General features: G+C 38.8%; 1 protein-coding gene across 3 annotated transcripts in view; it reads right to left on the bottom strand.

Annotated features, from left to right (window-relative positions):
• Nucleotides 1-27,975, bottom strand: part of Tafa1 (TAFA chemokine like family member 1) — a 520,237-nt gene that overhangs the window by 353,551 nt on the left and 138,711 nt on the right. The gene's annotated exons all lie outside the window — the stretch shown is intronic.

The raw sequence follows: 27,975 nt of genomic DNA, 5'->3' as shown, positions 1-27,975 counted from the left end.
TCCTCTAAAAGCTTGTTAAAACTTTAGAACTTATGTATTAGTTGATCATCATGACAGATGAAGTTCTATATGGTGTGTGGTATCGATCCAAATTAACTATTCTATAGAAAACTACTTGTTGTTGAAAACCTTAATTTCCACACTAGCCTACTTTGAAAGTCAATGATCATAATATGAATCTGTGTAGGGACTTACTACTGTGTGTATTCATGTATCTTTATATACAATAAATACACTGTTCTGAAGAGTGTGGTTTCATAGTTAGTTCATAATTGGGACACATTATTTCTCCAATCTTTTTAAAGATTATTTTAGCTATACTGGGTCTCTTGTTGAGTGCACAAGAATCTGAGAACCACTTGACAAACTCTGTTGATAAAAGGGTTTCCAGAAGTTTGGCATAAATTACACTGAATAAACAGATCAATCTGCAGAGGGCTGCCATCCTAGTCATCTTCCAATCTCTCAAGCTTGATGACTACCAACTTGATTATAGATTTACTCTCTTTTATTAATATTTATACTTTTCATTATCAAAGTCTTATACTTCTTTTGTCAAATATATGACTAGATGCTTTTTCTTTAGGATGATATTATAAATGGAATTATTTCTTATTTAATAAAAATGTCACTACTGGATTGAATGCAGTTACCCATTAGTACTTTCAAAATAGTTCTGTCTGTCTCTGCTGATGTCATGTAATTTGGTTTCTTACAATATTAACAGGCTTTGTTATACTTTGTTTGTTAGCTCAATCTTACTTTCCAGAAGCTAGCCCCCATTTTTATAGTGTATAATCTCTTATAATATATATGTACATTGTCCCTGCTTAGTAGAATTCTGTTGAAATTTTGCATATCTTTATTTATAAGGTATATTGGCTCTTGTCTAATGTTGGTATCAGGATAGTTAGCTGCCCTTATACAATGAACTAGGAAACATTACTTTCTTATTTAATTTTTTTACTATATTTTCATTCATATGTATGGGTGATTTGTCTGCATGCATGCTTATGCATAACATGCATTCAGTGCTATGCCAGCCAGAAGAGGGTGTCAGATACCCTGGATCTGGAGATGCAGATAGTTGTGAGCCACAATGTAGGTTCTGGGAACTGAATATGGATCTTCTGAAAGAACACCAAGTCCTATTAACCAATGGACCATCTCTATAGCCTCCTCTATTTTAAAGGCTATATGAAGGATTACTGTTACATTTAAAACATTATACAGACAGATTAGTTTATATTTAGTAATATGTGTGTATGTGTGTGTGTGTGTGTGCATATACAACCACTTACGGAAATGTATCAACAATCAATAAAAAAGGAGGCTATGAATTTGGAAGAGAGCAAGGAGGTATATTATGATAGGGTTTGGAAGGGAAAATGAAGAGGAGAAATGAAGTAATTATCTCATAATCTCAAAAATAAAAAAATACATTTGAGGAAAATGCTGTATAGAATTTACTAGTAAAGGCTTGTAATCTGAGTTGTATTGGGGAAGACAGTGGCTACTCATTTAATGTTTGCTGTGGGTATATTCACATTTCTATTTCATTGATAGTTTTGGTAGTTTGTATCTTTCTAGGCATTTGTTATTTCATTATGTTATCCAATTTGCTTGTATGTGGGTCTTCATGGTTTTTATCCTTTTCAATTCTATGAGATGAGGAGTGATGACCCCCATTCATTTCCTGATCATAGTAATTTAAATTGCTTGTTCAGTCTAGCAAAGGCTTTGTCAATTTTGTTCACTTTTACAAAGAACTTTTCTTTTTTGCTTTATTGATTTTCTTTACTGTTTTCCCGCTCTTTGTTGTTTATTTGCACTTTAATCTTTAATTTTCAACATTATTCTTTATTTAGATTTTGTTTGATACTCTTTAAAAAAATCCCTGAATGGAAGCTTGAGGGTTTTTTTTAATGCTTGTTCTTTCCAAATGTAGGCATTTACACATAATAATTCCCCTCTCAACATGGCTCTCACAGATTCTACAAGTGTAGATAGTGTAGATACATTATATTACACTACATTAATCTCAATGTATTTTCCTAAGGTGTGTGTGTGAAATTTTTATCTTTGACTCTTTAGTATTGTGCTGTGTAGTCTCTCTCTCTCTCTCTCTCTATATATATATATATATATATATATATATATATATATATATATATATATATACACACACACACACACACACACACACACACACACACACACACACACACCAACTAGGGACATATATTTATGAGTCCTCAAACATTTTCTATTATTTCTAGTATTGAGGAAAATACTTGGGATGATCTCAATATTTTAAAATATTGTGAGATTTGTTTCTGATTTAACAAAGCAATCCCTGAGAATGTTCCACATGGTCCAGTAAGGTAAAGGAGAATTCACTTATTGTTAGGTGGACAATTTTGTAAATATCTGTTAATTCTGGCCAGTGTACAGTATTTTTCAAGTCTTGTTTCTTAGTTATTATATCTAGCACTGAACTTCATAAGTATTCTTAGAAATGTTTATGCTCCCTTAATTATGTAAATTTTGTGATGTGAGTTTACTACTAAGTACAGACATGATTATAATTTTTCTGTCTTCCTTGTGGACAGACACATATTATAAACTGTCCTGTGTCTCCATCAGCACTTTTTAAGCCTATTCTGTCTTACATCTGTATAGTACCTCCAGATCCTTCGGTTTGTCTTTTGACACTGTCTCTTTTCCCATATTTTGACCTCCAACCTTTTACTTGGAACTAAAATGCATTGCTTATAAACATCATATACTTGAGTCCAGCAAGATGATTCAGCAGGTAAAGGCGCTTGCCAAGGAAGCCTGGGGACCTGAGTTCAATCCCTGAAAGCTAGGTGAAGGTTGAAGAAGAAAATCAACTCCACTGAGTTCTCCTCTGACATCCACACATGCACTGTGGTATGCCTCATCCCACCCATATACATCATGTACACACACACACACACACACACACACACACACACACACACAATAGAAACACTGTAAAATAAAAATAATAAAAATTTATAAAGTATAATCTAATTGAATTGTATTTTCTTACCACCTCTGACAACGTCTGTCATTTAATTGGACTGTCCAGTCCAGTTTGATTTGCTGTAATTTGTTGTAATTACATATGAATTAGGAGTTAAACCTGCCATTTTTATATGGATTTATACCATTCTTTCTTCTTTTATTTTTTTCCTAAATCTTTATTTCTTTCTTCTCTTTCTTAGCTTTCTTTCTACATGTTGGTACATCTGATGGTGTCCTAGATGTTGCAAGTCTATTCACCTATTTTTTTTTTACTATTTTTTCTTACTTAACCTAGATGATCTCATTTGACCTATCTCAAGTCAATGTTGTCTTCCATCAATTTTTCCTCTTCTTCCCCCTCCATGGCCTGTTGGAAACTGCTTTGTTATCCTCAAGTAAAACTTTCATTTCAAGTTTTTGTACTTCACAACTTGAGAATATACATTTAGATAATTTATAATGCCTTTATCTCTATTGAATATCTGTATTAGGCAAGATATTGTTGTTTTATCATGCATCAATTATTCAAGACAGTTTCCTGTGGTTCTTTTATCCTATCTATAATAGCATATTTAAAGCCTTGGTATAAGCAAGTCTAACATAGACATGCTGGGGACACTTTTTATCATTGGGCTTACTTCCTGTGTCTGAGCCATGAACTCCTCAACCTCCCTTATCATAATTATACATTTCAAATATGTAATCTAGAAACTGAAAACAAGCTCCTCCTCATGTCCCAGAAATATGCTGGAATATTTCTAGTGCCACTTGTGGACATCTCCTGACCCACATTTCCCTTTGAAGTTCATGGTCAGCCTCTTTGTTGTTTGTCTCACGGTGCCACTGCTTTATAGAGCTGAAATGTTAAACAATTGCAGCTGATTTTTTTTTCCAGATACCCCAGGGAGAGAGCTATTTGCACAGTGAAAACTGAGTCAGACTAAATCAATCAAGCTCTCAAAATAGGGCATTCCGAGGAAGTTACTAGATGAATACAATGGTGATGCACCTTTGGGAAAGTCCCCCAAATGGCTTTGATCCCTCCAGTGACTGACACACTGCTGGATTTTACCAGTACTATAGTTGTGAAGTTTTTGGCTTCCAAGGTGACTGGAAACCTGAAAGGGTGATGAGAATATGGTAGGTCAAAAATTAGATGAATTGTGCCCTTCTTACTGATATTTACTTGTTTTCATAAATAAATGTCCCAACTATTATAATAAGCATTTAGTTTACTGTTTGATCTGTAAGATTTGAAGGATAAGAATTCTGTAAGATTTGAAAGATTTTTGCTTCAGTTTTTGCAGATTGAGGGTAGAGCCTAATCCTTACTCCCCGACTCTAGAAGGTCTTTCTGAAAGCCCCCTTTTTATTCAATTTGTATAGTTTTTATTTCTGCCAATTTTGCCTTAAGTTTTTTTATTGTCTTTTTTTCATCTAATTAAATTTTCTATCATTTTTACACACCATCCACAGATTCCCCTCTCCTCTCACCTCCCCTCCCCAAGTCTTCCCCCACAGCTCACCTCTCTTTCCCACCTTCTGGTCCAAGGCAAAGTCTCCTATGGGGAGTCGGCCAAGTCTGGTACAGTCAGTTGAGACAGGTCTAAGCCCCTGAAAGCCCTTCTTAAAACCTCTTATCTTTCCATTTTTTCTTTAACTAACATACCCATCGCTAACAGGACATCCAGCTTTCTGACCACCCACTAAAGGCAGCTAGCTTCCCATCTGACAAATGTTTGAAGCAGATACATCACTTTTCCCTGCCTCATTATCATAATCTTCCTTCTAAAACCTTGTTAAAAACTAACATGTGTCAAAACCCTTCACATGATCAACACTGTTAGAGGGACTCATCTCTGTCATGGATTTTGGCTGTATCTAATAACATAAACCTTTTATTTGTCTTCCTCTTGCTTTTGATGATAAAATTCTGTACAGGTTGAACATTATTTATTTGAAGTGCTTGGGACCAGACATTTTGGAGTTTAGATACTTTATACTTTTGAATATGTACATAAATAATAAGATATTTAGGATTGTGATCTAGTATCTATGTAAATTAATTCATATCTCAAATATACCTTATAAATATATACCCTAAATGTAATTTAATGTGATACCTTCAGTATGCTTTCATTTTGATTATGACCTATCTGGTCATACCTTATTAATGCTCAAAAAGTTTCATAGTTTGGAACATTTCAGGTTTTGAAACAGGGGTTCAACTTATAGACAGCAAAACCCCCAGGAATTATTGCGTCATTTTTTTTATCATTCCTTCCTAGAATGTCTACACTACATGGATGCTCAGGGTTAGTGATCAAGCAGCTACTGCTGCTGCCTGGAAACTGGGACACTCTTTGGGGAGATTACAAAGAATTCCCTCTTGCTGTAGTCAGTGGATGACTGGGTATGGAGGGTAAACCTCCTAGGCTACTCAAACAGAAGGCAAGTAGATGGTCATTTCATTTAGTGGCCCAGTTGCTCTGTATAACGGTACCATCAAAGGATTGTCTGAAAGTCATCATGGCATAGCAGCTGGTATCTTCCAAAGTATGAAAACTCCAGCTTGGGAAGGTTCTCATCATCACACTTGTCACCTTCTGGTCATCTGAGGCCAGACTTGCTTCAATTGGAGAAGGGCACAAATTAATGGTAACATAAATCATTCATGAGTATCTTAAAAAGCATCTGCCATAGTATCTAACTTACCCAGGACTATTTTGCAGGGTATAAATATTTATAGATGTAGCCACCTCTTAAACAAGTGCCAATCTCTATGCATAGGAATAAAAGCATGCATCCAGTACAATACAACTCTACATAACTCATGTGTCAAAAATGAAAGAAAGATGATACACTTTGAAAATTCAGTAAAAGTAGGAATTGCATCCATTTTTCAAAATAGGAGTGTAGGCTAAGAGGGCCTCAGTTATGACAGAGAAATCAGAAAAATCACTGTTCATTTTATATGAGACAAGTGCACTGTCTGCTCCTGTAAAAAGACACTACAACATCTACTTTTAACCACAATAAGGTTTTTTTTTTTTTTTTTTTTACTTAAAGGAAAATATGCCTATTGGATTTTTTAAGATCATGAGCAGTTTTATACCTTTTGGTTGGTAAAATAAGTTACAGTCTCAAAGAAGGGCCCAGGAGAAATCAAAATTATCAGGAATAATTTTGGGACTGACTTCTTGATTACAACTAGAATCTGCTTCCAGAATCTGAAGCAAAGGTAATAGTTTCTAAATTTACCCTTTTATGATTAGAATACAGATTAACCAGATATTGCTGATAACTAACCAGTATATAAAGAACGGTGACTATCTCTAGAAACAGGAAGTTATGTAACTGTCAGTATTGAAAACCTACTTGTATTCTTATATTGGGCTTCTTAGGGAGTCAGGGATTTCTGTAACTGGTGTTGGCTGTTGACTGGATATGCAAGCCAACATTCACCTATCAGAGTTTCCTATACAGAGAGTACATGCAGTTGGGGTAAGGGCAACAGAAGCCAGAATGAGTGTTTAACTTACTTTTCTCTTGCTGTGACAAGATACCATGACCAAGGCAACTGATTAAAAAAAAAAAAGACTTTATCTAGGACTTACAGTTTCAGATGTTTAGAATCCATGATTCTCATGCCCAGGAGCATGGCAGCAGGCAGGCAGGCATGGCACTAGAGCAGTAGCCGAGAACTCACATCTTAAGACATATCCAGTATCATGAGGTAGAGAAAATACACTGGAAATGCATGGGATTTTGAGACCTCAAAGCCTGCCCCTAGTGATATACCTCCTCCAGTAAGACCACACCCCTAAACCTTCCCAAATAGTTCCAACTAGGAAGCCACTCCAGTTCTAACCACCACTATGAGGAGCAGTGTCCCCATGATTTCCATTGAATCAAAACACAACAGGTCTTTGTTAGTGTGTGTGTGTGTGTGTGTGTGTGTGTGTGTGTGTGTGTGTGTGTGTGTGTGTCTGAAGTATGAGAAAAAAATAAACAAAAATTAATCCAAATCCATGCTAACCATCAGTTTCTTCTAATTTTTTAGTGAAAAACTGAATGACAAATAGAGGATAGTATTAGTATTCAGGCCAGCATGACCTTTAGAAATACCTCTGAATGTATATATACAGTTCCTCAGAAAGTACTAAGATGCTTTTCTTTTTTTGTATTTATTTATTTATTGTTTTTTTACATCCCAACTATAGTTTCCCCTTCTCTCCTCCCAGTCCCTACACCTCTCACCTCCACTACCCCATTTTCACCCCTTCTTCCTCTTCTTCCTCCTCCTTCTCCTCCTCCTCAATTTCTCTTCAGAAATAGACATCTCTGTTGATGTCAACCACTATGGTATATCAAGTTGGGGTGAGACTAAACACCTTCTCCTCTATTAAGGCTGGATAAGGTAACCTAGGAGGAGGAAAGGATCCCCAAAACAGGCCACAGAGGCAGAGACAGCCCCTGATCCCACTGTTAGGAGTCCCACAACAAGACTAAGCTACACTACTGTCAGATATATGCAGAGGGCCTAGGTCAGTCCCATGGAGACTCCCCAGTTGTCACTTCAGGCTCTATGAGCCCCTATGAGCTCAGGCTATTGACTCTGTGGGTTTTCTTGTGGTGTCCCTGACCCCTCTGGCTCCTACAATCCTTCCTTCCCCTCTTCTGCAAGATTCCCCAAGCCTGGCCTAGTGTTTGGCTGTGGGTCTCTGCATCTGTTTCCAGTAAGATGATTTTCTATAGGACTCTTGGGTTTGGGAGAAAGGAAACCACCTTGATTTGGAGTCAAGCAGGGGAGCAGTTGGAGGAGGGAAGAGAAGGAAGTAAATAGTACAATTTAAAAAATAAATACGGAAAAGAATCATTTTCATTTCTTAAATCTTTGTGTGTGTGTGTGTGTGTGTGTGTCTGTATTAGTGAGATACATATGCTATAACCTATGGAGTTCAGAGGACAACCTGTCTTCTAGCTTGTTTGAGAGAGGGTTCCTTTCTTGCCATGGCATGTGCAAGGCTAGCAGGTCTGTGAGCTTCCAGTTAGCCTATCTCCACCTCTCATTTTTCTGTGGGAACACTAAGGATTATAAACACTTGCTTTGACATCTAGATTATGTGGGTGATGGGTGTCAAAACTCAGGTCCCCTTGCTTGTGTGGCAAATACTCTATTCACCGAATCATCAACCCAGCTCTTCTTCAGTTATTTAAGCTTTACCTTAGAATGAATTTGGACTTCTATAATTTTATTAAATATTTCTGACTATAATGAAATTGTTTATTTTTGCGTACTGGTTCTTAAACTCTGATGTGCTAGGAATTCCTCAGTGCTCTTGTTTTTCAAATGCAGACCAATGAGATAGTCCTTCCAGAATGGGTGGCAGAGGGAAGCCCCAAAATCTTCATTTTTAACTCTGCCAGGGTCATTACAAAGTAGTCTTCTAGGACAATGCTGTGAGGAGCTGAGTATCATAACATGAGTCATATTTTTAGAGCACCAAGGGAACATTCAACACAGAGATTTAGCAGACCCGAGCCCATGTGTCAACTATGGTCCCATCCAGTCATGTGACCTAGGGTAACTTTACTGGGATTCCAGTGAACAGTGAACAACTGAGAAAACTGCTGAGGTAGATGACATATTCCAAGGGTTGGGACTGTGAGCTGAGTACCAGCATGTATCTCTCTCTGCTTCCTGAATGAGGATGAAATATGACCTCCAACTCCTGCTGTCAGCTGTCATCATTTCCCAGCTATGATGGACTCTGCCCCCAAACTATAAGTCAAAATAAATCCTTCTATTCTTCAGGTGCTAAGCTAGGTATTTGTAATGTCAATGGGAAAGTAGCTATACAATAGAAAAGGAGGCAACATTCTCAAAGGCTTCACAAACTTCCAAGCTCCTCAGACAGCATTCTCACTGCAGAGGCATCAAACATAGATGAGCAGCACATATCCTCACCCCTCAACATTCAGAAACTGAGCCCTACATGTCTAGTCTGAGGCTTTGTGGCCACTGTGCTTTCCCTGGCCCTAACACATGCCTGTAAGGGGATTGTAAGTCCATGAATGGGAAACTAAACCCTCAGCCTCTTTCTGAGAGTCTTGCCCTCCATTTAATTCTAGAACTTTCCTCTGATGATTCAATTGTCACCTCTATACAAAAATGTTCTCTTCCTGTCCTCAGGGGAAGGTTGCTTCTACCATTATGGGCTTCACAAGGGAGGCATGTGACAGGCTTTGTTGTGCCTTTCACAGTGTTATTTTTTAATGTGGAACATCAAATTCCTTTGGCTCCCTGCACCATTGTGAGCATTCTGTTGACATCTCGTGTACTTTGTGAGGCACATATTTTAGCTGTTATGTGGCTTTCTTCTGCTAGGATTCTCATGGTGGCCTATTGTTATCTTAAAAAAAAACACACAAAGCTTATTTCTGTTGCTTGTATGTTGTTACTGTAACCATAGAAATATGTAAAGAGTTATAACATGACAAGTAGAAGACTATCTGAGAACAGATAGTACCCTGAAAGGAAGCAAGAACACCAGAACTAGTATAGGATAAAGAGCCCATAAAAGAAGAAACAAGAAATACACATGCATTCAAGACCAGTATAGTCATATGTAAGGCATAGTAGACATGCCTATAGGTTTAACACTTAGAAGGTAGAGGCAAGAAGAGTTCTGGGCCAGTCTGGACTGTATAAGATTCTAAGTTTTTGTTCTTTTGTTTGTTTTGTGTTTTGTTGTGGTGGTGTGTGTGTGTGTGTGTGTGTGTGTTTGTGTGTGTGTGTGTGTGTATACATGTACAAGTGAGTGGCATGCATTGATTTTATTGTTTTATTGTCATTGATTTTTAAAAAAAATGAACAAGAACAAGAAAAAAAAGAAATCTTAGCTGTTTCCATCTCAGTAGGCTAGCAAAACCTGTCCTTGGCAAATAAGAGCTTTGCAATCATGTTCTGCCCCACCGTGTGGTCTCTGAGCTCTGATCACACTAACTTTCAGGAGTAGGATGTGCTATGGTTTGTCATGGCTTTACTTGGAATTCCCTCCCTTCATTTGCCATTGCTACTTTCCTTCACACCTCTTTTTTAATAGTGTAGAAAAGTCCAAGGTGAGATTGTATTTTGACCTGGCCCACATGGTAAGAACGAACAGTTCCTTCTTCTGTTCATTGTGACCACTTTGCCATGAAAATATTTCCTCATTTCTACTACTGTTTTTACTCAATTATTTAAATTCAAGTATCTAAATAATTATTGAATACATGCTATGTGCCAGACTCTGTAGTTCATTCTAGGGACACAACACTGGCCAAAACAGAGCTGCTTGCCTCCTACCTATCCTTATTTTGTATTGTCTACCATTTCTGAGAGACAAGAGGCAGGTCTTGCATGTATATCACAATGCTGTATACTCACGACTAAGGAGAACGTATGGCACTTGGAAAGAATTTAATAGTTGAATATTTGTTGAATAAAAAAGCCTTTAGAGAACATCTTCCAAGAAAAATGATGTTTTGCATAATAGACTTAAGAGAGTTTGAGGGTAAAGATGATTTCATTTTCACCTCTTCCATCTGTAGAGGAAAACATAGAACTGATGTGGAGCAGATGTTCATGAGTGAACAAATTATGCTTAGCACTCTGACAACTTCAGAATACTCTGTATTCAGACTCTACAAGACCACATTAGAGAGCAATTTATCCTGAGAATATATAGTCAGGGTCTTCCCCTACAAAAGCCTTGTCTAATCATAGGAGTCAGTCCTGACTGGGACAGAATCCATGGGGAGTTTCATCACCCAGCATGGATGCTGATTAAGCCTGGTGGGTATCTACCTCAAGTCTGAGATATTACTTCAAGTTTGATCACTACTTTTTCTTGTTAGAGGTGTTTGTGTGTAGTGTCACTCACCAAGAATAAGCTGAGATTCTGAAAAGGTAGTAGATAAAGGCTCTCCATGGACACAACACTGTAGGCTTCAAGGCTATCCTCCATTGTTACATTCTATTTAGTCTGCTGCACCTTGGCCTAAGCTTACTTATCTTGAACAATTGTGAGAAGAGTTCATGTATGAATAGCCCCAATTATCTACAAAATGGAAGAAAGAGAATGTGAATATTACAAAGTAGTGGCATGTACAGAGAAACATTAGAATAATTAACTCTGGACATATTTTATGGAGTTTAAAATTATGTGTATTATTATTATTATTGTTGTTACTTAGATGGGGGTGTAAGTACAAGCATACCATAATGCATGTGTGATGGTCAGAGGACAATTTTCAGGAGTTGGTTCTCTCCTTCCACCCTGTGGGTCCCAAAGATTGAGCTCAGGTGGTCAGGTTTGGCAGCACCTTTACCCAGTGGGCCAGTTTGTCACCCCATTTTTAATGAAGATTTGAGGGGAAAACACCATCCTTAAGTGATACACCTAAGAGGACCATCCAAAGATTGTTACAGTCACTATGTGTGTCTTAGAGAATTGGAGATGACTCACTCAAGTTATCTTCTAGATGTAAGGGAAAATTAGAATTGAAGGAAAAGTGCTTTATAGATAACCCATAAAGTAAGTAATCATATGGGAAACTGTGAGCTGCCCCCAAGAACTGGATATTAATCTAATTCTCTCATATAGTCTTTATACACATACACATACATACATACATACATACATACATACATACATGGAGAGAGAGAGAGAGAGAAAGAGAGAGAGAGAGAGAGAGAGAGAGAGAGAGAGAGAGAGAGAGAGAGAATATCATAGTCAAGGTAAAAAACTGGCTGAGCTCAAAAGCAGATAGAAATGAAAAAGAGACTATAACAAAAAAAAAGAGAAGAGATTCTACAAAAGCAAGAATTTGTTGAACTTCCTGAGACTGAAAGAATGCACCTATTCAACACAATGTGCCTGGGACTGGGGAAAGAATTTAATAAATTTGGCTGTTGACACCTCCAAGATATAATGCCAGAAGTCAGATGATCACACAAATTCCAGTGTCTTAAGGGCCTTTCAGAATTTTGCTTGAATATGTGTGAACCTCATAACAGGTTCATGCACATTAAAAAGTCTACTTTGAGATCCAGTTCGAAAAATCCCTCATTGAGAAGAAAGCCCTTTCTGTGTCAATTTTCTGCCCTGAGTGAAGGTTTATGGCCAAATTAAAAACTCTGGGGGAAAAAAAAAGACTGGTAGAGGGTGCTGACTCAGCAGTGAGCTGCAGGGCAGCAATGAGACACTGTTTTAATGATGTTGGAGCTGCAATGCATCATTCCTGAGATTAGCATATCTGTTAAAAAATAAAATAAAAATAAGACTATCCAGTCACCCAAGCCAAGGCATTTTGCTAGCGGTCAGCAGAAACCACATTTTTACATAAAGAAGAAGGTTGGGAGACCCAGTCTGGGAATTCGAAAGGGGTCTCAGCCTTTGTAGAAGTGAGTTAACACTGAAGAAGTCTGGAGGAGTCACCTGTGTACTCCCAGCTTATTTCAAAAGAATGTGTTTAGTGAGAGTTTGAATAGACTCTGACTGCGTCCACCATCAGCTCACACACACCCTTCTATCCTTGTAGCAGATTTTCCAGCTTATTCACTAAAATTTGTCTCTTGACTAGTTCGTCCACAATGAACTTAGTACCACACTCTTCTGGGCACTTGGAATCTATTGATAATCAATACTTAAGAATATCACCATTTGTAAAGGGTCATAATTTTAGGCCAGAATAATTAATTATGCAAAGACAGAGCTGATCAGACAGGACTATGAGGAGGCAAAAGATTGGCTGCCCATATTTCAGGATTAACTGAGCTCTTAGAACACTTTCCTAGAATGATTAGCTCATCTAAGTGCAGCATCGACTTCTTCAGATGCTCAGTCCATTTTAAATCTTAAATTTTGGAAGAAACAACTACTAACATGCAGAGATCATGTATTGGCCCAAGGTTATACATCAAGGTCATAGCATGATTTGTTTAGAAGAGCTGGTGGTTAACCTCTGGACCAGTATACCTCTCTGGAGTCACTGAGTGACATTTCAAACTTCAGTAGTACTTAGTAAGAACCCGGCCAATACACTGGAATGGGCTGATCAATACATAAAGAAGAACGGCCCTTCAGAACATTGCATGGAAAGAAAAATAAATCACAGTGCCCTTGACAGAAAAGCTACTTTTATTTAAGTTAATAAAGCTTTATTTGTTCTCTAGCCGTTAAGTTTATAGAAATTAAAAGTCTTGACTATTTGTCTTTTGCCAACATGAATTTAAAAGTAGCTTTAAAAAATCTCATTAACATTGTGCGCTTTTTTTTTTATCCCAAGCTGATTCAATACAAAACACATTACCTCCTGTCTGTGCCACCAAAGTGCACATAAATATTTCACAAACCAATTTATCTAAAATTTTTTGTCATTCTTCATTCTGAGTCTGGACACAGTGCACACTGTAAAGCACTTTGGTTTTTCAGATTGCATCATTGAGAGGCAATAGTACATTGTATCCTTTTAGGCTTCTTGTCTGGACTCAAAATATTCCTCTTGGAGTATTTTCACAATTTCATTATGTCAGATTGAGACACATTCATGTAATGATACTCCCAAGAAGACTTAATTGTGATAATTTAACAGAATACTGACAAAAGACTACACTACTGAGCCTTAGGGGAAAGAGTGAATAAATTTAGTTTTACTAATTCAGGTGGGAAAAATTATAGTCCCCATGCAAAGAATGAGATGGAAAATTGAGGAACATATTCAGAGAAGAGCTGGGGAGTCTTTGATATTGAATTCAAAAGTGGGAAACTGAAGCTAATAGCCTTCTCTTCTCTTCAGCTGTCTTACTTGTAGAAATTATACCTCTAGACAAAACGTAGTCTTTATAAAGGAACAAATACAAAATAACTTCTGCTCTATGAACTAGCCAACATCTTCTGTGACTCTGCAGGTTTGCTGGCACAATGTATGTTTGATAATTGAAAAATGAGGATGATTGTGCTCCAATAATTCTTTATTTATATAAAAAAAGCCATGGGAAAGATTTGGTCCAGAGGGCTTTAGTTTTTCTTATTCCTGCACCACAATAAGAAACTATATATCTCAAGATAGAAACAAAAAGGTGTCAGCATAATCTGGCTAGTCCAAGGAGGAAAGATGAAGTCTGCATGCCAACAGGACTAAATATAAGCAAGCAAGGAAACTTAAGAAGAGTAGAATTCCAGCAAAGGGACTTGACTGTAATCTTCTACTCATCAAGTCTACTCACTATAACAACGGCATAAACAGAAATTGGGAATGTTTTAGGATACTTTAAAATAATAAACAAATGACATCAGTATCATAGTTATTTGGTCTTTGTAACTCAGACTGCTAGGTTGTGCCACCACATTCTGGGTGCTATAGTTTCCAACTCAGTGGGTTTGAAATGGGACCCAACAGTTCACATTGCTCACAGTTCTCAGGGGCTGCTGTTGCTGCTTGTCTGGAGACCACTTATTTCTTAGAGGTGAAGTCACAGATGGAATTCTAAACCAGAATAGTGAGGGCTACTTAGAGGTTTGAGTCTTTTATATATAATAAGAACCTAAAATTGAAAGGTTCAATTTTGGTCAGCATATCAAACTTTTTAAGTCACAGGAAAATACATGATTCTATGATAAACAGCTTTCTAACAGACCCAGAGAAGTATATTTGAATTAGCTTTACTTCCAAATGCTACCATAATATAACACATAGAGAGAGAGAGAGAGAGAGAGAGAGAGACAGAGAGAGAGAGAGACAGAGAGACAGAGACAGAGACAGAGACAGAGAGAGTTATAGAATATAAAGTTTCATTAGAATCTCTAACAGAAAGAATTAAAGGCATGGTTGGAATACATTTAGCATGTAGTTCTAAACAAATAGTGTCACCCATACTCTGAATACATGGGCTTTTACATTTTGACCTACAAAGTTTACCCACCATGAATAAGTGATCAGAAGTCCTGTTTAGCAGCTTGGGCTCTGGGCTTAGACAAACTGGGCCAAATCCTTTTATCTAGCCCCAGGAAGGCAGTAGAAGAGTCCAGAATCTGACTTCTTGAGTAGAAATTCTGTCCATATGTATTAATAATCACAAGAGGCAGAGAAGGTGGTGAAGTTTTCTGAGTCTTACCACTAATGGCCAATAAAACAAAAAATTACTAGAAGCTTGCACTACTCCAGTTATTCTACATCAACTTCTATCCTCACATCCACTCTGACATTTCTACTATTGTTACATCCATACCATAGGTTTAAAAACAGAATGGTGGTGGAAGAGAACATCCTATGTTGACTCACAAAACCAGAAAGAAATATATCTGGAGCTATTTACCCAGCAAACTATGACCCAGTGGTCAAATCTGGTCCCAGAGAAAATGTTGTCAATGAACCTTTACTGAGGCATAGCTATACCAACTCAATCACATATAACCTATGCTTGCATTCATATTCCTTAGCAGAGCTGAGCAATAGCAATAGGGAATGAATGGATCACAGAGTTTTACATATCTTCTCTTACTTTTTCATAGACAAAGTTCACTGGCATCTGCTCTAAGAGGCTCTAGAATGAAGAGGCATATTCTCTGGAACGTTGTTTCTCCTACCTTAGCTTCTCTCTACTATAAAGTAAGGTTCGCACCTTATTTAAGGAATTCCAGGAGTTCTCCACGCCTAATGTTCATACATATGCTGCATATGTTGTCTTGTTTTCTAGTGTTCTTGCTTTGGTAGGTCTGTTGATAAAACTATAAAGAACTATTGCTGTGGGCAGCACAACCTGGAAAATTATGGGCTCATAGTCTAACTCAGTGGTTCTCAACCTATGAGTCATGACCCCTTTGGCAAACCTATGTCTACAAAAATATTTACATTGTGATTCATAACAGTGGAAAAATTACACTGATGTGGTAGCAACAAAAGTAATTTTATGGTTGGAGGGGTCACCACATGAGCAACTATATTAAAGGGTCCCAGCATTAGGGAGGCTGAGAACTGCTGGTCTAGCTGTTTCCTTCTAGATGAAGAAACGACAGCACATTGCTAGTTAGATGAGGAGGAGAATTTAATCACTGCTTGTGATGTCAAGAGGCTCCTCCCTTGTGGTCAGCTCTGCTTTATAGTCTTTACAGGTACATGGTTCTCTACTCATCTTCTAACCACGGCTGCCTTCAGCTGACACTGTGACCTGGGACCAGAGTCCATATCCTTACCTATGCTCCCAGAAAATTGTACAATGTGCATAATGAGTCAAACTCTTAGTAACTTTTTAATTATCAAGATCCCATACAGAGTTTTTGTGAGCAATTCACACAATTAATACCACCTAAGTTGAATTTGAACAAAGATAGCATTCCATTACACTCTATGTTCCAAAAGGTCCCTGTGTGCAGAGCTATAGATAAGGGGGTATGGGCTTCCAAAGGTTGCTAGGAAGCTAGATGCCTGGCTCATGCAACAGAGAGGGCAGATGCTTCTGAATTGGAGAGGTTGCTGAGAAATCTCAGCAGTATACTGATGAACGCTATTGTAAGAGATGTACTGAAATCAGAAGCCCTTTCCCTCTCAGCCCAGGACTGGCAAGAGAATAAAGGTCCAGCAAAGCCATTCTACCAGAAGCCCCAGTATTAGGGCTGCTCTTGAGGGGCATATTTTCTAAAGGGCTTGAGTGAAGCTTCATGGCTGGTTTTAATTTCCACTGATTCTAGCAGGAAGGTATTGATCTGTGGAAATGGTTAACCCCGTGGAGGAAAGGACAGATCAACAGGGAAGGAACTACCAGTGAAGCCTTCCAGCTGTTTTCTGTGGGCTGAAAGGTAAGATAGTTTTTCATCATCTAATCAAAGTCCTTATATCCAAGGAGCCCTGTCTTCATTAATACAGGATCTGAAGGTGGTGGGCTCCTTATAGTGCACTGTACATACTAAGACAACCTGAATGTGAAATGTGCAGCCACAGCTGCCTGGAGATATACTGAAGGATGCCAGCTCCACTTAGAAATGACTGAAGAGACCACATGTGAGGTTTCATCGTCTTGGGTAAATAAATATGAAGCATAAGCCTGGGAGATGAGACTGTGGGGTTTCTTAGCCATGTCTATTGATGAGAAGACAGTTCCAGAAAGACTGGAATCTATTTCAAAAATAAAGAAGCTATATCTTTTCATGTCTGCCTGTATGCCTTCCAAGCAAGGTTTTAGCCTCTCCTATTTCAGTTGGGATAATTTGTTTCCAGTAAAAGAAAAGCTTATCTATCAGATTTTATGGACAGGGCTGTGATCATGTTGACTGTGATAACTCTTGATACCTCCTGGCAATATTCTACTTCTGACTTAGGATGATGGACCCACTGAAGTCTTCTGTCTATCACTAAATGTGAACCTTAGCCTGAGTTTCTATAGGATGCTCTAGAGCAGGCATGAAAGCACAAAGACCACACACACACACAAAAAAAAAAAACCAGAGGAAAATCAACAACTAAAGGACACTGGTAATAATTCTCCCTGTTCCTTTCTGAACGCTCTCCAAATACATGTCTCCTGTCCCACACTGATTGCTTCTGAAATCAATCTGAATGGGAACACAGCAGGTAGGATAGGACAGCCCAGAACCAAAGTCTGCAAAAAGAACTCAAGAACATTTCCCTCTTTCCTAAATTATGGTGGTAGTGTTTGTCATTCAAAAGTTCTGATCACTGTCAATCAATCTTAACTGACTACTAAGTCACCCAACCACTTACTATTTTGGATACAATAAGGTAAAAACAGGTTTCTGTAAATGGATAATTTATTGTGCAGCCAGCATTGCACTAAGCCATGTTGATACATTTCTTCTTTAGTGAGCAAACTGACCACCCATCCATAATAATTACAGGTAAGGCCCAGAAAGTAATATAATTTGTAAAAGTATCACATTTAATAAGAAAACCCAGGAAGAAAAAAACCCCACTGCCCAGACAAATAAGTCTACCTGATTTCAAAACTGACACATAAGATCTCTACACACAGTGTCCATATCCTCAGATCACAGGCCTACTTCTATAACTTCATCCTTTATGCCCAGAGAGCCTGGTTCAAGGGGTAGCTTGGTAGTCAGAGAATTTACAGGCACAGTGGCCATTGGTCCAGCAGGTTTTCTTTCTTGTAGACCTAATCTTTCTCCTGAAAAATCTCAAGGTCTGATATTTCATCCCTCAAGCTTGTCTTAGTATGGCAACTTTGGTACTGGGTTTACCTCATCCCACCTACTAGTTATTCTTGCGACTATTCTTAGTTCCTTCAAAATAACTTCAGAATCAGAAATGGTACCCGTGGGCCAATTGCAGCTTGCCTGATCCTGGGGTTTGGACCACCTGGTACTTGAAGGGGGGAAAAGGTAATAACCTAATTATTGCCACCACCTGCCTGGTGTCACTGTTGTGTTCCTGTCTATCGCCAGGTGTGATGCTGGCAGGCTTGGATCAATTAGTAATTGTAACTGAAGCTGAATGCAATTAATTACATAACTTTAAGCTGTTCAACTTTAATACCCTGAAAGTACTGCATAAAACTGGTTTTTCATGAAGAACTGCTGCAAACAAAGGAACCCAGATATGAACGAGGCCTCTCCAAGTGTTGTCTTCAGAGCTGGACTCTGATCAAGCCTCAGGCAGCTTCTCCAGATCTAACCCTTTCTGTTGGCCTATTGTTACTGAAACACTTTGTTAATTGTCAGCTTGTGGCCCCCAAAAGTACAAGCTATTCTTCTCAGATTATAAAGGAGGATGACCAAAGTCATGTCAGCTTTTATTTATTGTATGGCAGTTCATTGTTAGAGGGTTTTGTTTTTATATTCCCTCTCCTATTTTTATTGCACAATGGTCATCAAGCCCTCCTATATTTTCTTGCTCTAGGAATTTTCTGGCACAGAAAGTAGAGATTAAATGTTTAATGTGCATTGGATTGATAATATAAGAAGTGTGTGTGTGTGTGTGTGTGTGTGTGTGTGTGTGTGCGTGTGCGTGCGAGCGCTTGCCCATTCCCATGACTGAAACAAAGAAAATTATGTGGAAATAAATTTTGGAGAGAGTGGCAAGAACTGCTACCTCCATCCAGGCCCCTCAGGACAAGACAACCAAAACAGTCTTCAGGTGTCCAGAGAAGGAAAATCCACAAGTGTTCACTGGTAAAGCCCAGAGTAGAAGGGGATGAGAAGAGACAACTATGAGCCTCTCGGAAACACCACAAGTTTGAATAACACAGTACAAGGATCGGCAGCAAAGACATAATTTATACACAGATATGATTTTCTAACTAAATTCCCAAAGTTGTACAATAGTCTAAAAGCCAAAGGAAGCCCCAGGAAAGATGAAAGAAAAAGTTGGCTGAATGTTCACAGAACACATTTCTTCCTTTTTCGGGAACTCAGAGGAATCACATTTAACATCACAGCTTGCAGTATGTTGTGGTCAATGAAGAGACTCATAACTAGTCAATGGGCCAAGTATAAATAACATTAAATACTCAGTTGTGGATGGGTCACCTGTATGCATTTCCCCTCATCTGAGATTCAGTGAGCTTTGCTGAAGATGGGGCAGCAAGAGTGTAAGAGCCAGTGGGTTGGGAGGTGAGCTGTGAAGAGCTGACTTCTGGACATAGCATACCTGTTGCAAGCAACAACCCACTGCAGCTGCATACAGCTGCACAAGACCTTCATAAATAAGACCAAACCAGTTAAAAAAAATGAGCATGCATGGCAGAGGGCCTCTGAGGCCCTACTCCTAGTTGAGGGATTATTGGCAGTTGGTAACCGCTGATGAAGAATCATTCTCCGTGAAGTCTGTGGTCACTGGTCATTTATGTATGCCCCAGTGGATGACCATATATGCCTGTATATACAGGTAGCACTAGCTGAACTCAGGGGTTATTAATAAAAATAGAAAAGAGACACAAGGTTGGAAGAGAGGATGAGGGATATACTATGAGAAACCGAAGGGGCAGATGGGCATGATCAAAACACATTGTATATATTTGTGAAACTTTCTTTCAATGAATAAACTATTTAAAATAATAGAAACAAATGAAAAAGAATTATATGCCATGTAATAGATGAGCTAGCATTGATCATTTTTAGTAGTCAGGCGACCAATATAAATTCTTCATAATTAAAAGTGAAAAGCTAGAACATGGAAGCAAATGGATTTAAATAAACAATGAACATAATGTGAGTCACACTTAAGTCTATGAACTGGTTTCTTTTCTTTTCTTTTTTTTTTTTTTTTTTTTTTTTTTTTTTTTTTTTTTTGGTTTTTTGAAACAGGGTTTCTCTGTGTAGCTTTGCGCCTTTCCTGGAACTCACTTGGTAGCCCAGGCTGGCCTCGAACTCACAGAGATCCGCCTGGCTCTGCCTCCCGAGTGCTGGGATTAAAGGCATGCGCCACCACCGCCCGGCTGAACTGGTTTCTTGACAGGTGGATTTTCTATGTATCAACCCAAGCAATACTAATGTCAAAAGCACATAGTCTCACCCAGGGCTCTTTCACTCAAGGAAAATGTCAACATCAGAGTGTTGTCTCTTAGACATGAGAGTTCCATAGCATCATCAGATTGATGTGTGAATCTTAACTGCTCTATGAAGGTATCTCTGTAAACACAAATGATGCTAATACTTGGAACCTAGAGGTATAAAATAAATAAAACATGAACAACAATAATAAAGCAGCCTTTGAGAGCTTGATTCTAAAGCCATTCAAAGCTCTAGAGGAGCTTTTCAACTGACAGTGAGTCCTCGTTTATCTACCTCTTCCCACTTTCTCAACAAAACATCCTTCTCTCTACTCCTTTGTCTTTCTTACCAGTTCCCAACCATGACCTTCCTGCTCTCCAACTGTAGCCGTTTCTAAATGGTCCTTGAAAGTGTCCTGTGACACATCGTAAACCACTTTATTCGTTTTAGTAATTTGAAGCATCTGGGAAATGAATACAATCAGAACACTAATTGGGTCTGATGTGAAAAGTTTGGTATTGATCTATGTAGAGACACAGCTGGCACAGACTGGATTACTAGATTGGGTACCATTTAAAATATTTACTGAGAAAATTTCGCTAAACTTAACCATCAGGGAGGAATGACTGCTGAACTATGAGCAAAGAGAGAATGGCTCATTTTATCTAGAGATGGGTCAGAAGGGCATTGATTGATTTATCTACCCAGCATCCAGACTCTTTATTTTTAGAGTTAAGACCCAGCCTTCCTTTGGAAACCAATCTCTCTTGCCCCTTCCTCTATGTGGATAATGAGTGGTTGATTCCATCCTGCACTGCCTTTATCCTCCAGTCCCAAGACCACAAACAGCACCCATGGAACTTCATCATTTAAACTTCTATTCTGTTCAGCCAGGTGATAGAAATCATCTGAGCCACAAATCCTAGCACTTTTAAAGTAACCTTCTTGAAATATTGGCTCTGTGATTGGGAGGTATAATCTGCTAGAATACACTCCCACTGTTAGTGAGGACCTCCTCATCGCCACTTTGGAAGTAGTTACTTAAGACTAAACATAAAAAGAAAAGTGAGCTAAAACATGAAGAGGAGAGAGAGGTACCTGGACCGAGCTGTATGTTACATAAGCAAACAAATTGTCTTTTATGCTTCAGCCTGCTTGAGCTGTTATCTCTGAAAACACTGAATCTTAAGTCAGGAGGCTGATGTTGACTGCCAGCAATGGAAGAAGATCTTCACAAAATGCTCTGCAGTTTGTACAACAGGTATAACTACATAAAGGGGGAGGTCAGTGGTGACAGGTGTAGAAGGAATGATTAGAATCTTCATACACTAGGAAACGGCAGGTGGCATCATGATAGGGAAGATGGTTATGAGAGATAGCCAGCCTGGATTTAAACCAGAGACCCCATTTTCCAAGTGAACCTTCAAGCCAAGCAAGTCACTTAGTTTCTCTAAATTCTGGATCCTGAGTATACACAATGAGGAAAGTCAATACCATTGGGTGATACTGAAAACTCCACATTTTGAATAGGATCCTGGGCATGTTCTCCCAAAGCAGAACTGTAGTTGTTACTGTTGTTTACTAGGAATCCTATTTTTAAGGAAATGATAAGATATGGATAGAATTTGGTAGAAAGAGCACTAAAGTCATTGAATGCTTTAAAGGAGAAAAACTAGAAACAAACCAACTCAACTATCTCAATTGGTGGGAAAGAAAGAAGAAAATGGAAAGTTAAAATAAAGACACCCTGCTAATCTAGTCTTGTGAGACCACATTTCCAAGATACAACCTCACAACCTGTGTTGTCTTTCCCCTTGGACACCAGAATCTGCCAGCACCCTCCATGGCTTTGGTGGTAGGACTTCCCAACATTCATTTTCTAAAGATTTGCCTTTGTTGGCACAACAGTTGCAAAAAAAAAATCCATTTTACAATTTTCTCCTTTTCCTCACTGCCCTGGGCTTTGACTGATAAAGCAGTGATGTACTGCAATGTCTGAGAGGGCAGCCTTAGCATGTGCTTGGAGGATAATCACCAGGCTTCTTCTTTAGATGAACCCTATTTTTAACCAATCCCCCAACCTCTGAGTGCGGTAATTAAACCGGAGCACAGGAAACACAGAAAGTGCAAACCGAAAGCTACGTTCATTTGGCGCGGTGTCTCGGGTAGCTGCAGGTGTGAGCTAATGAATTACATGACTGGTAAAATGCAATTAAAGGCAGCTGTGTGTGTTTACAAAGCTGCAGCCGAAAATTACAGGTATCTGTAGCATCCATAATTCATCCATAATTGACAATTTTCATATTACTGTATAAAGAACCAAGTCATGTGGATGATTACAGCATTTGCCTCACAGTGCTAGAGACCTTCCTTCGGTGCTGAAACCTATGCAGCAACTCAAATGAAATAAACACAGCTTTCCAGGGAAAGTCCTCAAGGTAAAGGCAACTGCAGGTGACTCAGCCCACAGCTCCAGCCCACAGCTCCAGCCCCGCAGCCCCACCCCAACAGCTCCAGCTTTCCCGACAATAGAGAAGCTAGTGTACACCACACTTGACCTCTACAATACAGTCTGTCTGCTTCTGACACCCTGACTTAAATCTAGAATACTCAGGTAAGTTCCTTAAAGCCCCACACCTCAGTTTCACCTTTCATTAAACAGGATAACAACACTGACTAATACTTGGGTTTGTTTTAGTTAAATAAATTAAGATTATTGACTTAAGTGATGGAAAGTATTTGAGTAATGGCTAGCACAAAGTGAGCATTTAGTGAATATTAAGGGCAAGCATCAGTTTCCTTAACCATAAAGTGTGGGGAAAGTGTGGCTTGGTACATATGCTTGGCAAGGGGATGTAGTGAATAACACATCCTGAATGCTTAGCTGACTCAGGCACATGAACATTCCAGTTTACTCCTGGAAGTGGCTGTACCTTACATGACACTAATACAAATAAACTTAAAGAAACAAATGTTGCTGCTTTTGAAAGAGCATTTTGTTTCCAAGTCCCACAGTTTGAGTTTATTTTATTTGAAAGAATCTTTTGCATTTGGGAACTTGGGTTTGGATTTTTATCAAGCATCTTGAACTTGAATCATATAATACTGATTTTTTTTAAAAAAAAGTCCCTAGTATAAAGTGCTGCCCTGTGCATGGGAAGAAGACCCCTGTGCCTTTCCTCTAGAGTGGGAGCTGGACTTCTCAGTGGCTTAATAAGAACTGGGAGCTACTTAAGAAAAACAATGGAGTTGGGAGAAACATTGAACACCTCAGGAGCTGTGAGCAAGTCAGAGCAGAAAAGCGACAAGGATCCAGGCCACAAGCCAAATGCTATTTTGAATCCTCTGAGATACTGTCTAGAACTGACTTGTTCAAGTGCATGCCATTACAGAAGTGAGAAGCCGAGGGTCTGATAGGAAGGCCATGCAGACTACAAATATAAAGCTAAATGTCTGAGGCAAACAGATCCGAGTGTGTGTCCAAGTTTATTGCCTATTAGTTAATAAGGGACCCAGCTGGCAGAATACACTCATTCAAAATGCTGCAAGAGATTAAACGAATATGCTCCTGGGAAAGAGCCTGCTCTTCTGGCCTTCTGAGACCATGCTTTTAACCAATATGGAGCAAATGTGAAAGAATAATACTCTGCCATTGTGGAACAACCCTTAAATCTGTAAGAGATGCAAAGGATTTTTTAAAAAGGATCTCTGACTGTTCATTAGATAAACCAGCTAACCAAGTTTCTCTTGTCTTTTCCCACACAGAATAAATCACACCCAGACCCTGGACAAAGGCCAAATATAGAAACAGTACCAGAGCAGTGTCCTGATTTATCACTTCTAATTTCTATGCTGTACAAATGTGGTCAACAACTTCCTTAATTCTAGACAGTATTCTTTCCAAGCAGTAAGCTTGTCTCCCAACAACATCTTAAATGTGTTTAGAATGCTGCTCTACCAAGGGTTTTTAAGGTGTTTATTTTGTACAGGCCACAGTAAATTTTCACAACAGGTATAAGCAGTAGGCAAAGTAGGTATACCCTACTTCCTTCACAAAGAACTGGGTACTTTAATTACAAAGAACTGGTCGTGTAGACAAATTTCTCTGTTTCATGTCTATCATCAGATGGGTAGAAAGAGCAAAGAATGGACTCATTTGAGAAATAGCTATAAAACAATTGAAATGCTTCACTGAAGTTGCCAATGATCAGAATCAAAGGTGGTCACAGATGGTCGTGAATTCAATGGCATTTGTTCTGACGGTATTGTGTATTGTTTTATGTTTGGATCCATTAGCTATGGCTACTAGAGCAGACAGCAATTCAGGAATGTGCTTCACTACATAGCCATTCCCCAACCTACAAGAAGCTCAATATCAAGTTTTGCAGACTTACATGATATGAAAGTGATACCCATTGAGTAGATACTCTGCTTTGGATGATGAATTTTAATCATTTTCTGGCTTCACAATCTCTAGTGATGCTGAGTAGTGGTGGTGAGCTACAGTTGTCAGCCACCCCTATCATGAGACTACCAAGTCTCAACAATGGTCTGTGTTGACAATATTTCTGGATATGGGTATTCAGCAAGTTGTAGTGGGTAGCCATTCCAGCTTTGATCTGGAAGTTCCAAACCCCATTGAGGCTTCGGTAACTGCCACACCTACAAGGCGGGGCCGAGAGAGGACCCAGAAGACCCGAGATCTGGATGCGCTGGCTCTCTTGGTTCCTGGACCCTGGACACTGGAGGTAGATGGAGCAGAGTTCTCCAGAGAACACTGCCAGACTGCGCTACACCTTTCCCAGACCCTGTTATCTATCCCTTCACTTGTGAGTTACCCCACAAAATAAACCTCCCTTTTAATTATGTGGAGTGGCTTCAATAATTTCACCAATAGTAAGTTATGGGGGGCTATTTAACACTGTTATAAAATAGGCTTTGTGTAAGATGAGTTTGCCTGCTGAATGCAAGTTTTCCTGGCATCTTTAAGGTAGGCTTGACCAAACTATTCTCTTTGGAATGTCAGGTGCATGGAAGGAATGCAGTTTCCACCTAGTGATGTTTAGGTTTATCAGGACTCAGCCCCAGTTTAAGTCAAGATGAGTCTTTATTTACAGCCACTAAACCTGGAAGGTGTGCCATGCCACACAGAGTTCCTTGGGAAAGACTCCCGGGCTGGGAGGGTCCCAAGTGAGAAGACTGCAACAGATGGCAGGGGACAAGGAGTTCTGTGAGTTTTATTAGGTTTCCTTAAGAATGTAGAGCAGAGTGAACAGCTTAAGATTGTCTAACTTGTTTGGTTTCTTGTTTGGTTTTTAAGTTTTCTATATACCATAGTGATGGTGCCCAGTTGCTGATACTTGACCCTTGGATGATACAGGTAGAAGATCACTGTTCCTTAGACATCTGGGCCAGGTAGCACAGGTACACCTCTGTACTAATTAGTCTGCAAATTGAAAGTCTGTCCCTGATGCAATTCATTCTTGCTGTTTCTTAGAATTGTCTGGTGGTGTTCAAATTCTAAAATGGTCTTATAATAAAAAAAAAAAAAACAGGACCAGATATTGGGTAAGTTCTGAAACATCAGAGAGACAAATGAACAAACCACAGCTACCACCTCTTACCTCACCAACTCCTTGGCCTGAAAAAGCTTTCTAGCCAAAAGGCCTCTAGCTGAAAGGGGTTCCTCAGCTGAAAAGCCTTTAATTCCTGTCTCCTCACACCTTATATACCTGTCTTCACCCAGCCATCACTTCCTGGGATTAAACGCGTGTGTCACCACTTCCTGGCTCTGTTTCTATCCTAGACTAAGTCAATTTCATGCAGTCCAGGCTAGCTTTGAACTCACAGAGATCCAAATGGATCTCTGCCTCCTGAGTGCTAGGATTAAAGGTGTGTGCCACCACTGACTGGCCTTTATGTTTAATCTAGTGGCGTGTTCTTTCCTCTGATCTGGAGGCAAATTTTATTAGGGTTCCCAATATAACACTACATTCTGGTCTAGTGAAAACAGGCACACCCCAGCCAGATTTCTATCAAAACATCAAAGTATAGGTTTGTTTTTTTTTTTTTAAATCTGCTTAATAAGCATTTAAAGGCTTTTATGATTTCTACTCATTCTGTTTCAGCTTGTATCCCCATTCCTAAGTTGATTTCAGTAATTTAAGTCTGTTTAAGCAAGAAATATATTATGTGAATAGTTCTACCCCTTCAGAAGATGAGCATGTACACATAATCAATAATCAACATTATGCTATATCAGATAAACTATTTTAATTAGAGGATCTTCCCAAAACTCTGTAAGTATTTCTTTCCAACTACACACCAGGGGCAAGTGCTCCAGGTCTCCCACAGGGGACTGTGATCTAGTTTAAAGATATATGAAAAATCCAAGGGAAAATCTACATTAAACCTTATAAAGCATGTTCTTTTCTTACTCTGTTTCAATTGCTTTAGAGTAGGACATAGAATCTTTTTGGACTCATTCATACATCAAGTAGGTACCAAGATGGGAGCCATGGCTTCTGCATTTTCCAAACTTCCATCATCCTGGCTTTGAGGAAACCTTCCCAAGGTGTCCTGAGCAGGTCTTTCTGTAGCTACTCTTCACTCCCTCAAAGAGCCATATAATCCAGGAATGTTGCAGGCTATACACCTACACAAACAGGCAGCAACATGGTCCATTCAGTAAATGGTGTCTTGTGTGAACCAAAGCAATATTTTCAAGATCTGTATCATACTATGTGAAAAATAAAGCCTTATGTGTGTTTTGTCAAAGAGCATTAACAAATGGCAGTTCATCAGTAATAGCTAACAAGCTAGGCAATTGATGGCACCTACATCATTGTTGGATATTGTAACCATGCCAACGCTCTAACATGGTTTATTATCATCCTACTTTCCAATGGAGTTTCTGTGGGTTGATGAAAGATTTTATACTTAAGCTCAAGGTCAAAGATCAGGGAAGAAAAATATCAGGAGTTGTGATTTGATATGAAATCTAATTACAGCGGCTGTGGTTTTCACATCGAAATCTAGGTGAAAATTTTTTTACTAGACAAAGTTGGAAATTAAAAAGGAACTTGCTGAACAATATTTCAAGAGAGATTAATGTAAAATATGTGATCAAAATGTGTTCTTAGTAAACACATTCTTGTCTTCCTGGTTTGAAATAAAGAATACTGTCTAAACAGACAAGCTGAAACAAACATATGTATCTCCACCATGAATTACATATTAGGTATTTAAGAATGAAAGATGAGCCAAGCCTCTCTTGACAGCAGAGAGCAAATGAGAAGGTTCATGGGAATGAGGTGATAAAACAACAATAACAAAATTTAGGAAATGCCTTCCAAGAATTTTTCACACCCCAGCAGACACTTGGTTCTAACAAATGGTCGATTCTGGAACCTAG

The sequence above is a fragment of the Peromyscus maniculatus genome, chromosome 3 (genome assembly GCF_049852395.1).
Source record: "Peromyscus maniculatus bairdii isolate BWxNUB_F1_BW_parent chromosome 3, HU_Pman_BW_mat_3.1, whole genome shotgun sequence".
In the NCBI taxonomy this organism is placed as follows: domain Eukaryota; kingdom Metazoa; phylum Chordata; class Mammalia; order Rodentia; family Cricetidae; genus Peromyscus; species Peromyscus maniculatus.
Note: the sequence above shows the minus strand (reverse complement) of the source record. Positions and strands in the feature narration are given on the sequence as shown.